The sequence below is a fragment of the Phasianus colchicus genome, chromosome 16 (assembly GCF_987193195.1).
Source record: "Phasianus colchicus chromosome 16, bPhaCol1.hap1.1, whole genome shotgun sequence".
NCBI lineage: Eukaryota > Metazoa > Chordata > Aves > Galliformes > Phasianidae > Phasianus > Phasianus colchicus.
In genome coordinates, this window is record NC_143451.1 from 10,972,184 (window position 1) to 10,985,715 (window position 13,532).

Here is a 13,532-nt window from a genome sequence, read left to right on the forward strand (position 1 = left end):
TGCTTTTTGTTGCAAATGAAAAGTGAAACAACAAAGGTGATATGCATTCTTATTTCTGTTCTACAGAGAACAAGAGAGCAGAGAACAAGGAAGGTCGTATGTGATATCAGGGTTTTAATAAACATAATAAACAGAAATAAATGTTTTTAGCATTGGTAAATAAATGGCATAAATTAAAACGGGCAAACAAACAAAAAACCCCATAACAACTTATATCTCCTTAGACCCAGAGATCACAAATCATTCTGTGAAGATGCAGTAAACGTTAGAAAGGCAGAAAGCAACAGTGATGTTCCTTTATAAGTGTATATCAGTAGCAATCACTGATTAATTATTTATTAAAACAACATGTAGAATTTGTCCTGAAAATATGTTGGGTTCCTCCCATCACAAAGCTGCTACCTAATGCCTTTCTGAGTCTCAGATCGTTTTATCTTTTTGTCTTTTTGTTGCTTTGTTTGTTTAAAATTCAAGTATATTCTTTCAGAATATACTCTCTGAAAATGGAGAGTCCTACTACCTGCTTTTCCATACATTTATGAATTGCATAAACATTGTACATACACACTGACTCCAAGTATCTTTGGTAGAACTAGAGATATTTAACAGTCTGTATGGGAATTGGTAAGCCGTGGCCTGAACCAATGACTGACCACCTGGAGAGGGGACACAGCCAGCCCAGAGAGCACAGATGGAAGCAATTCACCTGTGAAACCAAAAGGGATGGAACCAGCTTCCACCCCTCCCGAAGCCTCATTTAGGGGCTGGCTGCCCTAAGAGAAGGTTCTTTACTTGAAGGTTTCTCTTTTTGGAGTGCTTGGTGAACCCTGACCTTTGGGACAGGTAAGCAACTTTTTCTTTCTTTAACTGGATTGTGACTTTTGCTTTTTTGGGTGGTTTAGAACTGGTTCTCTGCCATTGCCTTTCTTCCACAACCCTACACAGGCTGTTTGAGCACCACGCCACTATTGAAGAGTGGTGTTTTTTTGTTGAGGACTTATATTAAAAGAAATATAGAAGGCAGGCTATGATATTCTTTAGTGCAATCGAATTATCTGTAACACAATGAATCTATGTAATTATGCAACTTGATCTGGAAAAGTATTCAAATACTAAATGAAGAATGAGGGGGAGATGCTGTGATAAAATCTAGGTATATTCATGGTGACTCTCTCTTTTTTTTTCTTCCCAATATCATGAGAGCATCCTATTGCACGTTTTCTTTATGCTAAGATGTAAGGAATAAAAGAGGGAACAAAGACCACAATGTTATCAGTCAGATTCAATTGATCCAACTGGCAATACTAAGAGGCTCTTGTCAAGTCAATGCAGGAGAAATCTTTTGGAGCTATTAGAGAATAAAATCCAAATCAATTGGTGACTGTAGTTTCAGCTCACTGAGAGCAATAGAAAGTCTGACTCAGAGTGCATGAAACCAAGCCTTTCTCAAAAGGCTTGAGATTTGTTTTGGTCTTTTTGTTATACACTTGTGACTGTTTAAATATTTAAGTATGAGGTGTGACCTGAGCATACCGATGCTCAAGTCCCTGTGGTCACCAGTCAATGGTCCATAGTTGTCCTTATCTGTAGCAAAGCTCATTGGCACTTTGGTCACAGTGAGTCAACCCCGTCCAGACAGTGACCCAGGTGCAGACAGTTAAATTCCTCCAAAGACAGCTAGACAGTTAATCGTGTTTCTCAGTGTAATGAGAATCCTACTTAGGTTTCGTTTTATCTCAAGTGTTTAAGGGTTTTAGTGAGTCTTTAATAACAGGCAGCCTTTGAATGCATCTCATAGGGAAGACTCAATTGCATTCCCCAGTGCAGACAGGAAATCCAAAGATCACTGTATTCTTTAAAACCTTTGTAAAGCCTTAGCATGAGGATTTAAATGGTTCTCATGTGGTGGAGGGGGCTCCAGCCTCATCCTCAGATAAGACCATCAATGACTCACGTGGTGATGCCTGGGGAGAGACGAAGCACGAGGTACAGTTGTGCCTTACTCATCTCTACTTGCATGGGATGTTCTTGTCTTTTCACATCTCCTTTTTTTTTTTTTTTCTTTTTCCACTTAATTATATGTATTGTAAGGAAAACAAAACACCAGAGTTCATCTAATTACAAGGAGTTTATTGACTTGAACCTCAGTCACTGCAGACTCCTAACCTCATCATCTGATGAGCCAGATGAGCCTGAGAACTGTTTCTCTCCACTCTGAAACATCATGACCCTGCTTTGATTTAATTGGTGTCTTACAATAATTGAGTACTTGCCCAGAGCCAATTTAAAGGTGCTACCATCTGATTTTTTTCCCAATTGAAGGATTAACCCCATTAGCAATGAACTTTGTGCTGTCTGTCCATAATGTTATAAAGGAACATAATTCTGTCTCTTGCTCCACTGGCTCATTTCTTTCTTGCAGTAAAAACAAATCATTAAGCTTCTGTTATCTTCTGGCACATTTTGGACCTGTTGCTTCACTGCTTGGTCAGAAGCAGATGGTTATCTTGTGTGATCAGGCACTGGTTCCTTACTTCTCTCTAACCCAAAGCTGCCAGCAGCATTTTGCTCTTGTTGCACCAACCCAGCACATGTCCCTGGTGCCCTACGTCAGCTTGACCCTGCCTCTGTCTTCATCAGCATCTGTCCTCCTTGGAAATAGCTTTGCAGCATGCTCAGGGGACACCTGCATGGGGCTGGGATTTGCTGAGGTGGCTGTTCTGCTGTGGCTTCAAAATTAAGGTTGAGATTTTGGTTGACAGCGGGTTGTTCTCAGGTCACAGCATGCCCGGTGCTTAGTGCTGTGGCAGCAGTGAAACGGGCACACAGGAGGGAAGGTGTTCTCTGGGAGCCCCAGCTGTTGTTTTACTGTGTCAATTTTTGAACTTCTCACTTATCTTAAGCTGTAAGAAATAATAAATGATTGGGAGAGAAGGATTTTTCGGTTTACTAATGGAATACATTCTCTGTAGATAAGTGCAGAAACACATAAGGATGTCTCACTATATAAGAAACAGAAGGTAGATGTCTCCAGCAGCCTCATTTTACATCCTATAATTCCTTCTTTATCATTAATAACACTGTCCTACATTTAAAATGCTCATCTCTTCCCTAAGGACCCAGGAATGCAGTATAACTTCCAGCTCACTCCTGAGGGCAGGTAAATTCTTAGCAGTTTCAGTAAGAATTCTGTGAGATTCAGACCAGCAGAGACTGATGCCTTTTCCTGAGGCTGAAGTGCAGCTCCTGCTGGAAGATGGAGCAGCAGCTCACCCCTGGCATCTTGAAGCCAGGTGGTGGGAGCTGGCTTGGAAAAAGCCTGAAGGGAAGGAAAAACTTCAAGTGAAAGGAGCGTGGTTGGGTTCCTGGGGCTTCTGGGACAGAAGAATGGTCCTGCACTTTGCTGATGTTCTGTTTGTGGAATATATTAGCGGTGTGGCTACACTAAACAAGCCTATGATGAGGTGCTGTTGGTAAACACTAGGAATATGGCACAGATGAGGATCACACGTGGTGATCAGGAGTGTTTTTGCTAAAGTGTGAAGATTTCATACCCAAAGCCCAAGAATGGCCATTCAGCAAACTTCTAAAATTAGAGTAACCTGTTACTTCTTGCTTGCCAGCAGAGCACATGGGATTGTAGAGTGTGGTACTGTCATCAAGAGCTTATGTAGGCTTCTGGTGCTGTCAGGATGCTGATGCTGAGCAGCTGCCCTGTATGTGAAAGTTTGCCAGGGTCGGCTTGAAATCCTGCCTCTGTTAAACTTGGAGGATTTTAGCCATTGATTTCAGTGAGATTTTCACTTTTGGCCCTTTCAGTTTCTGAAGTAAAACACAGTAGAGGACCCTGACTACTGCTTAGTGGTAAGAAAAAAATTGTATATTGGTTTTGGCTCTGAAGTTCTAACATTCACTTGTGAATTTAAATTAGAAAATCTATTTGCCATATGTTCAATTCCAAGAGAATGATGTCTCCAGAGAGCCTGCTTCCTTGGGTTGCTTTGGATGGAGGAGGAGTGCTTACAAATTTCTTTGCTGTTCCCTCTTCTGTTTTACTTGTCACATTTACCATTAAACTAGCAGTGACATTTCTGTGCCATCTGTTTTTTTGGAATATTTTTAAGGGGCTGGAGGAATTAAAACCCAGGGTAAAACAAGAGGCCCACGTTGCTAGACCAGCAATCAAGAAAGTGAATGGGGGAGCCCACACTGAAATACTTTACCAAGGGAAACGAGGTCCTGAGGAGGGGTTTTATGCCTTGAAGAAAGGAGAGGAAATCTCTGAAAGATGTTTGGTTCTGGCACAGCAATCTCAACAATGGCTGTTACAGCAATGAGGCATGGTGGTAGCCAGCCCAAGAATTGCAGATCCGAAGCTACTGTTTTATTCATCTCTCAGGGGGCCAAGAAATATTCAGACAAATGAGGTTGTCCATTTTAAGGACTAGAAGGAAGTATGAGGTCCCTCTGGGCTCACAACCTCACATACTTTAAGGTAGAGTTTGGTATGGTTATGAATAAGGCTACTGTGAAGGGAGGAAATTTCCCTATGCTCCTGTTGGATTCATCAGTTCTCATTAGGGTTTGGACAAGCCTGGGAGAGTCTATGTCCAATTAGGAGGAATTCTCAGCCTGAGAAACAATAAAATAGAATTTCTTGCGAACGCTTCATGTAAACAGTTTGTGACATTCATAATCTTATCACACGGTTTCTTGCAGCATCTCACATTTCCCAGACAATTGTTTTTATGCGAACTTAAACCAAAGAGCTTAAAAATTCAGTCTGCCCTCTCTGGCCTTGTGCAGCTGAGGAAAGAGGTCATAGCTGACATTGTCAGCTGCAGTGATTTCAGTCGCAGTGTCTGAGTGTAGCGTAAGCAGAAATTTATACTTTTTAATTTGGTTAGAAGATTGTGTTAAATGCCTGGGGAAAAAGCTAGATTGGAGCCCTGCCAATTAGCACACATTCAAAGTGTCTTTGTCAGGGGCAGAGCTGGGGGCTGGCATCAGACAAGGCCATGCATTGACACACAGATCACCCCCCAGCTTCACATGGGGTGAAAGAAGATGACAGATGAGTCATGAACAAAATCACATATTGATCCTTTACAGGATGATAATTTATGTAAATTGCACTTAATGTATGTAGATAGGACTGACATTTTCTCCTGGACTGTTTATCTCCAAAGTAGCTTACAGAATGATCAGATTATGACTCTGCATAGCAAAAATGTGGCTTTTCTCAGCCCTCAGCCAGATATTTGTTTGCTTGCCAGCGTGGGCAATTTAATTACTAATTCCCAGGGCTAATATACAATATCAGGCTATTACACTGCATTGTATCGTACTTACTGAATAGCATTACATGTGATTTATATTTAATTTTGACTCAATTTCTAATCTTGCTGTGGTGGAGTTACATGACCAAATGAGGCTGTGGTCTGCTGCGTTTGTAGTGCTCTAAATAGCTTCTAGTTCATCCTTTGTATCTCCCCAACTCCACTATTTCTCTTGTGTCCACACAACTATCTCCAGGTAAATATTTGTTAATCAATGTTCTTCCTCTAAATGAGGCTTCTTATTCAACTGTTTCACAGCCAATTAAACCACATAACAACAACGAAGGGGATTTGTTCTTTTCCTTCATGTTACTGCTTGGCTGCTGTAAAATACCTCTTAAAGAGATGGACTTAGTGGGGTGAAGTGTAACATGGCTTTAAGTAAGGAGCTGTAAAATTACATGGGGCGTGGAATTAACCAGGCTCTTTAGAACCAACAGAACTACACAGATGTAGAGGACCTGAGTTAATGCCTAGTTGTAGCAGGCTTTTCTTTACAGCCTTGGTGAAGTCACTCGAACGATGAAATTCTGCAGCAATTTGGGAGTGCTTTCAAAAGTAATGTCAATGATGTTCACTGGAAATCAATGGGATTCATTATCCTGACCCCTAATCTTTCGAAGGCAGAGACATCTGAATTGCATTGATTTCAGTGGGAATTTAAATGCTTTCAGTTATCCAGATTTCTGTTTCGATCTCTGGATGTAGAGATCTCATTGTCCAAGTCACACAGGGGCTCGTAGAGCAAGGCTGAAGGTGGTGCTGTGCTTCACAGATGTGCTGCAGTGGGCAGGGAAGGATAGCTGTGAGATGCTCATCCAGCCTCGTCTGTCCACCCTCGGCCAGAATGAGAGAGGCAGAGCTTCCCTGGCAGCGCTGAAAAGGCAAATGCTCCCCTGCAGTTCTAGTGCCTGAAACCCAGTGAGTGAAGTGAAAAAGTTTAGTTCATCCTAGGGAAATTAAACTCAAAGTGCACAACACAGCAGATTAAAGAGGAAGAAATCATGGCAAGAGTGAAGTTCTGTAAGCTCGGTGCTGCTGGGGTCTCTGCATGCGGATTAAGCAGCTCTGGATCTTCAGCCTTTCAAGAGTCCTTTCGGGTTTCACAGTGTCTATGAAACCAGATATTTTCCTCTTATCTGGGCCCCTTTTAATTCATGTTCTTTCCAATCCTCCATGCTAGGAGAGAGTGTTTGTACTGGACTGAGTGGGAGTAGGGCAATTGCTGAAAGGGCTCCTGTACATATTAACAATAATAATGTGCTCTTTATAACCATGGTTAGTTTTAAAAGACATTTGACAAACAGTGGACTTGGAATGAAAGGCTTTTAAAGCCTCAGCCAAGCTATTTGCAATTAGAACACAGTGATGTGCATTTATTTTGTATGTAAGTTGAGCTCACAAAAATCTCCTTTTTTGTCCATTAACAAAACCACAGTATCCCCATGAACAAGCTCCCTTAATCTTCATGGTGCACAGTCTGTGATCTTATCCTTAGTAAAGCTGTGCAATGTCATGCAGCTCCAAGAGAAACAAAAGCAAAGTCCAAGCCAAAATGGAGATTCTCCCAAAACAGCACTGATTTGGGGGAGCACCAATAATTTGAGGGTGGTTGCAGCCTGAACAAAGCGTACATCCCAGAAATGTGCAGAAAGCACAAATTCTTTCTGCTCCTGTATGAAAAAGAATAAGTCAGGAAGAAAAAAAGAGTTGAGCATGAGCACAGCAGAGACTCCATTACCTCTCCCTGTCTTGACTGTCTCATGTAGGCTCATATAAGGCGAGCAGTGGAGTGCACAGAGAATAAATGTAGCTGATAACTGCTTTGCCTTTGTTTCGCCATCTTTATAATGACATTGATAATTTTCTTCTGATCTCAGAAGTGTAGATGAAAGAGGCAATTGTCAACCTGTTCCCCAAGCAAATCATCACGGAAGGTCCAGAGTCTGTGTTTAAACAGTCTCTCTGGGCTCCCTCCCACTGTCATAGTAAGCAATAAGACAAAAGGAGTTGTCTTGGGTTGTGCTGACCAACCCCAGCTGTTGCAAGCAGCTGTGTTACATAAATCTGTCCATAAACGCATCTGACAGCCTGCACTCTATTACTCTGAAGAGGCTCTCTTAGAATCTACGCTGAGATGTAAAAAACTAATTACAGACTGCATCTGAATCTTACCCTCTCAGTCCTCTTACACGAGGTTTGCTATGCGCCCATCATGGCACAGGGAGCAGTTATACTGTGCTTAACCTTTCATTTTTCTTGACATTTCTACTGCTTTTCTACCTCTCTTTGAAAAGCAGGCCATCCATACTCCCTGCTCATGCAGTCACACCTTACAAGCGCTGGAAGCAAATGTCCCAGTCTGGATGGCCAGAGCCTTATTTCATTCTGTGGTGGCTGGGCAACTCTGAAGGCTTACAGCCAGTTGAAATGAAGCTTTGGGCAATAGGAATCAAACAGGCTTTCAGCTGTTTAAACACAGTTCATCCTTCCTTCTTGGACAACTTGTGTTGACTCCTTTTCATGCACCAAGGTGCCTGGATCTAACAGGGAGAAGAGCTGCTCAAACAGGCTTCAGTCACACTCCTTTTATCCTCAGCCCCAGGCTGACCTCCAGGTGTGTGCTTCTGTATTAAGTAGCCAAGGGTAGGTTGCAAGGAAGGCAGAGAAGAACCTGGCTCACTCGCATCCTTAGGTAAAACATCTGTCTTGCTACTGTCAAATGAAATCAAGTGTTTTCCTTTGCACGTTAAGAAATTTAAAGAAAGCATCCTTGTGGAGAGGGCTGTCACTCCCTGAGGAAGTTATTAGGTTGGTCTTACTCAAAGGATTTATGGGAAAAAATGTTTTAGCTGCCTCTGGAGCACCATACTAGCCCTAGTGTTGTTCCAGTTATTTTATCTGACTATCTTTACAGGTATTCCGGGTAATTTACCTGCACAGCCAGCCTCTGAATTGCTCTTTCGAATGCAATTGCTGTTATTTTTGAAAGCACTGCTCTCAAAAGCAATATTTCATCATTACTGTAAAACATCATCCCTACAATTATCAGACAGAGTGTCTGTAGGAATCTTACGGGAAGCGTGGTGACGCCTGAAGCAAACCCCAAACTCGGAGCTGTGTCTCATTAGTGCCTGGCTGTGGCATGCAACCCTTTTACCCCAGCATGAGAGGAATGAGAATTTGGCCTTTAGACTGTCATGTGCAGTGGAACAGGATTAGCTCCGATGAGTCTATCATCTTAAAAGCAGACTGCTTTTGGAGGAGGGGCATTGCCTTATTTCCAGCAAAGCTATAAACAATGAGGAGGAATTCCCCCTGCTTTAGAGCTGACTCTTACGCTGCCTTTCTGACTGGCTCCAGCACTCTGCACAGGGCTTACAGCCTCACTGAGCAGGTAGGCTTCTGTCTCAAGTGATCCCTGTGCAATCCTGGCAACAAAAGGTCTGCAGCTCTGAAGGCACCATAGAAGAAAAAAAAAAAAAACAGGGAAAGGTGATCTTCAGTTGTGTATCACATTGCATGTCACGTTTATTTTGAAGGTCTCTTTGTAATAAGGAAGCGGTTAAAACAGTAATGTTACAGGGGTAAAAAGTGTGTGTTTGTTTTTCTTTAGGGGTATTAAATCTTAGTGACAGAAAATTATCTTCCTTTTGTAGATCGTGAGATAAAAAGAACGATTCATTTGGTTTTAGTTCTCTGTCCCCTTCGCCTTTTGGAAAAAGTGAAGACAGAAACAGCAGAAAGCAGTATCTAAGAAAGATATCAGAAAATGAGAAAATATCCATCAGAATGGAAATGCCTTGCTTAAGGAGGGGGAAAAAAAATACCATTTAAGATTGGAAAATCACCTTGACAAGTTTCAACCTTCTGTAGCTGCCTGAGAAAGGAGTTTGCAGGAAATCCTTTGCTCGCCGTTAGGTACACGCACAGAGATGTGAAGTCAGCTATGTGCTGCTATCCTTATCTATTTACTACCCAGCTGAAAAAGGGCTCTGTCTGCCTAGGCTCAGGTCTGACCTTCCTTAAAGAAAAGGCTTTTAGATGTAGAGATTTTGTTTCCAGATTTCTTCTCATTTAATTCTGCTGAATGACTTTACCAATCTTGAAGTGCATAAGATGAGTTGACCAAATGAGAAATGCAGGTAGCGACAGCTGTTCTGGTGTCCTCTATTATATAGATGCAGGCACACACAAAGCGGGGGAAGGAAGGTTATCAGCATTATCAAGACATCACCGATGAGTACAGCAATCATAGCAGAGCCTGAGTGACATTTTCAGCAGCTCCTGTACTTAAATGAGCACAGATGTAGATACAGTAAAAGCACATAAGCAAAGGTAGCTCCAGCCCAGATCTCAGCAGTGTGGCAGACAGGATGACTGACTGCACAGTCATCTGCAGGAAGGAGGCTGACTTGCTAATTGTATGCAAATGAGTAGAAATTAAAACCATTTGAAGGCGCTGTGAGCAGGATGAAATGTAAAGCTTCCTGTGACATTTATTCAGAGGAGGATATTGTTTTCTGTGGCTGCTTGGTTCATGTACGTTTTGAATGAACTGCACTTCACCGTGTCACCCACTGAGTTAACAATTTGTGACAATTACAGTAATTATTCTGCTACAGTAGCAATGCCATTGCCCAAATATGTTCCAGGATTGGCTTTACTTGAATGAACACGAGTACCATGGGCCTGAAAAAACATTTGTGGATATTGAATCATTTAATTTTCTGATTCTGTTAATTTGCAGTGTTGAAACACTGATAACCCTGTTCATTAAAGGAGCAGTGGAGAAGTGTGAGACAATTGATACAGTGCTAATGAAACAAAAGCTTTGCAGTCTCTCTGAGAAAATGCGGTTGCAAAATACGTGAATATGTCATCTCTGCATTTGGTTCTTTACAGCTTGCAGAGGTGACTAATGCGAAGGCTGGATTGAGCAGACAGCCAGAAGGAGGTTGTGTGTCCTTGAAGCAGAGGAGTGACTCTGTAGTCCCACCTTCCCTTTGCCCTTCTTGGGCAAAGTTCCACACCTAGGTTTGCATCCTGCCGCAGAAGAGCCTGGATGGATGCTACCCACCAGACTGCACACACCTCCACGTCCAATTCTTGCATTTCTCACATCTGCAAAAGACCAAATAAACTCCAAACAAGGCAGTGGGAAAGAGCTCTTAGTAACCTACTCATTAAATGTACCACCTTTCGTTCCGAAGTGCTCTTCCAGCCTTAACACAGCACTTCTCCATCTCAATCTGTATGATTCCTCTGTTGATGGATATTTATTCCTTTCAGCCAAGCCTTAACATGGAAACCTTTTCTTCCATCCTGTCTCTGCATTTTAAGAGGAAGCTGTGGCATGAAAAGGAGGGAACAATACTGAATGCTCCACTTAAAGATGAAAACTCAGCACAGGCATTAGAGGACATGGCTTCTTTGTAGATTCCAAACAATGCTGTATGTGAAAGAGGGATATTATTCTGGATGGGTCCTCTTGATTTCTTGCCAAGGTCAGCACTGGAGCATTCTGATGAGGAAGTGGTTGCTTGAGTTGCTTCATCAATTATTTACTTCAGGTTTGATGGCATCTCACTGTTATTTTTCCTTTATGTTCTCAAGCCATTCACTGTTTGTCACTCTATTTGCAGCTGTGGAGGTTGCCCATTTAATTCTGTGAAAGGTACATATATCCAAACTTCTGTCAAGGCTGCACTATGTTTTCTACCTAATCACAGTTAACGTTACTTTGCAGTTTTAAAGTAATTATTTTTCACTGTCAGTGGCGAGTGCTTTCTAATCCTTATGAACCAAGTCCTTTCTGGCCCTGAGTTACAAATAAAACCAATTTTGTCAAGAATAGGTTCTGTAAGGAGTCTGTTCTTCACAAGATCCTAATTTTTGGCTGTCTCTATTCCTCTCCTCTGCAAAATACAACCAATTACTGTAGATCCCACTCCAGTCTTATGCAAGAATATAGGTTCTATCTGGCATAAACCTCTTTCACAATAGCGATTTTTCTGAAGATAATGGTGTCGTCATTTGATTTTCTTCCTTAAACATCCAAGCCTTCTTTCAGTGGGGAGCACCATCATGTGGATCCCTGGATCCCAACTGGCTGCTGGCGAAGTGGCATTTGGGGAAGACACATAAATACCAGAGAGGCCCCACAGCAGCGGGGTGCCCTGGATGTGGGACAGGCTGCAGAAGAGTTAAAGCAACACAGTGATAAAGCATGGAAATGCCTGTGGTGCCTTACCACCCACGAGTTCTCCCTGTCCTTATTCACCAGTCTGCCTGACATGGATGAAAGTGCCTTGTGCTCCCTCCTGCAGTCTTTCTGGGGACTGAACAGCAGAATGTTATTGTCCTGCTATTAGCGGGCAGCTTTTACAGACCTGGAGAAAAGGGGCTGGAAGAGACGCTGGGAATACTGTAGATTGCCTTATCTGTGCTTCTGGGAGTATTGGCCATGTCTAAGGACAAGAAGCAAGATGCAAAGAGTGCTGGAGACAGAGCTCCAGGCAGATCCTGTCACGCTCACCCTGACAGCTGTCCTTCCTGTATTTTGCTCTAAATCCTCCACACACAAAATTCGTCATCTCTTGACCTGTGCCCTGGTGACAAGCAGAGCAGATCTGTGCTTCCTCTCATCATGGAGAGGCTCTGGGAATCTGTCCTGAGGGCTCCCTCAAGAGCAGCCCTAGCAAGGCTGCTGCTGCCTCTGCCTGTTCACCCTGATAGCAAAGCAACAGCATCTTGCCCTAGCTTGCAGTTTTCCTTTGTGACAATCCAAGACAAGCTTGTTTTTCCTTAACAAACACATTCTCTTGTCTTTGTCAAAGAGGGGCTCGCTCCAGCAAAGTATTTACAGCTGAGGCAGTGCAGGCTGGGCACCGTGGGCTCCTGTGAGAGGTCCGTGCAGTGAAGCCCATCCTTCCCAACCTGCAGCCATTGTCTGTCACTGCAGTTGGTGAAAATCATGGCCTCCTCACTCTCAAACCCTCATTCTAATACTCCAGAATAGCTCTCCAGACCAAGAGCTGGTAAGGATGATGATGATGGTAATTATTAGTAGTGAAATTTTAGCTGTTGTGGTTTTTTTCCCTTTAGGAGAGGCAATTTATTAAAGCCAAAATTGTTGATGGGAGCTGATTTGACAAATTTCTCAGTTCGGGACCACTTCCTTCAGGAGGAAGCACTGCAATTGTTGAAACAAGACTGTCTGTATTTTTTAAACGAAGAAATGTTTTGATTCAGGGGTCAAGATAAGTTGAAAAGAAGTGGGATGGAGAGTCAATTTTAGCTTAAAAAATATGACAAATGTTTAAATGAAAAGGAACCCTATTTCAGCATCACTTAGATACAATGGTTTTATAGCCCTGAAGTATTTATTATTTTACATTTTGTTTCATCCTTGGGCCATGAGAAACCTCTAGTTTTGATATTTGGCAGAATTGGAAGAGGTTGTTATTGAGGGGGTGGCATTTGGAAAGCTTCTTGGGACATTAAAGCCACTTCCCCTCTGGTCTTCAGAGCTTCTCAGTTTGCAGCCCTTCCCATCAGATGGAAGAAGTCCCATGTGGGGATGGAGACAAAAGCCTTGCTGGGTGATACTCCAGGAGAGGCTGTGTCTCCAGCTGGCAGCCACTGCTCTCCTTCCTGTCCTGCCACTATCACCACTTTGTAAGAGTACCTGAACCTCAGCCTCAGCTCACGAGACTTTGCCTCTGCATACAAAAGGACCATGTTTTTTGTAGCACTTTGGGCCATGCTGCTGTCACATCTCCAGAAGATGGAGAGTTCAGTGTCTGCCATCCCCCTGTTACAGGGGGGTACTGGGAGGTGATCTGACTGTGTTCAAGAAAGGGTGATTTGGAAATAGTCCAGGGATGAGCAAGGGTCCAAGCTCTGAAGATGTCCTTCTGGAACTTGCATCTGTGCTACAAAAGAGGGAGGTACCTGACACGTTATTCAAGACTACTGATTAGAGTGAACCAGATGAGAAGATCTTTCTGATTCTGAAGTCCCTTGGGAACAGGGACCATCAAGCTGTGTCTTAACCTATATTGAACACTCAATCCAAGAACTTACTGATTTGAATAGAACTTGTAAGCTTTGATGAAAACCTTTACTTTCCATCAAAATGCTTCTCCTCTGAGCTGGGCTGTGACAGTAAACCTGCCCTCAAATTGCCTA

General features: G+C 42.7%; 1 long non-coding RNA gene across 1 annotated transcript; it reads left to right on the forward strand.

Moving 5' to 3' along the window:
* The first annotated feature begins 754 nt into the window (after window positions 1-754).
* Window positions 755-12,154, forward strand: LOC116237536 (uncharacterized). Its single transcript, XR_004168757.2, has 2 exons — window positions 755-843; window positions 10,245-12,154. It is a non-coding gene; the product is annotated as an uncharacterized LOC116237536 (long non-coding RNA).
* Window positions 12,155-13,532: the final 1,378 nt, after the last annotated feature.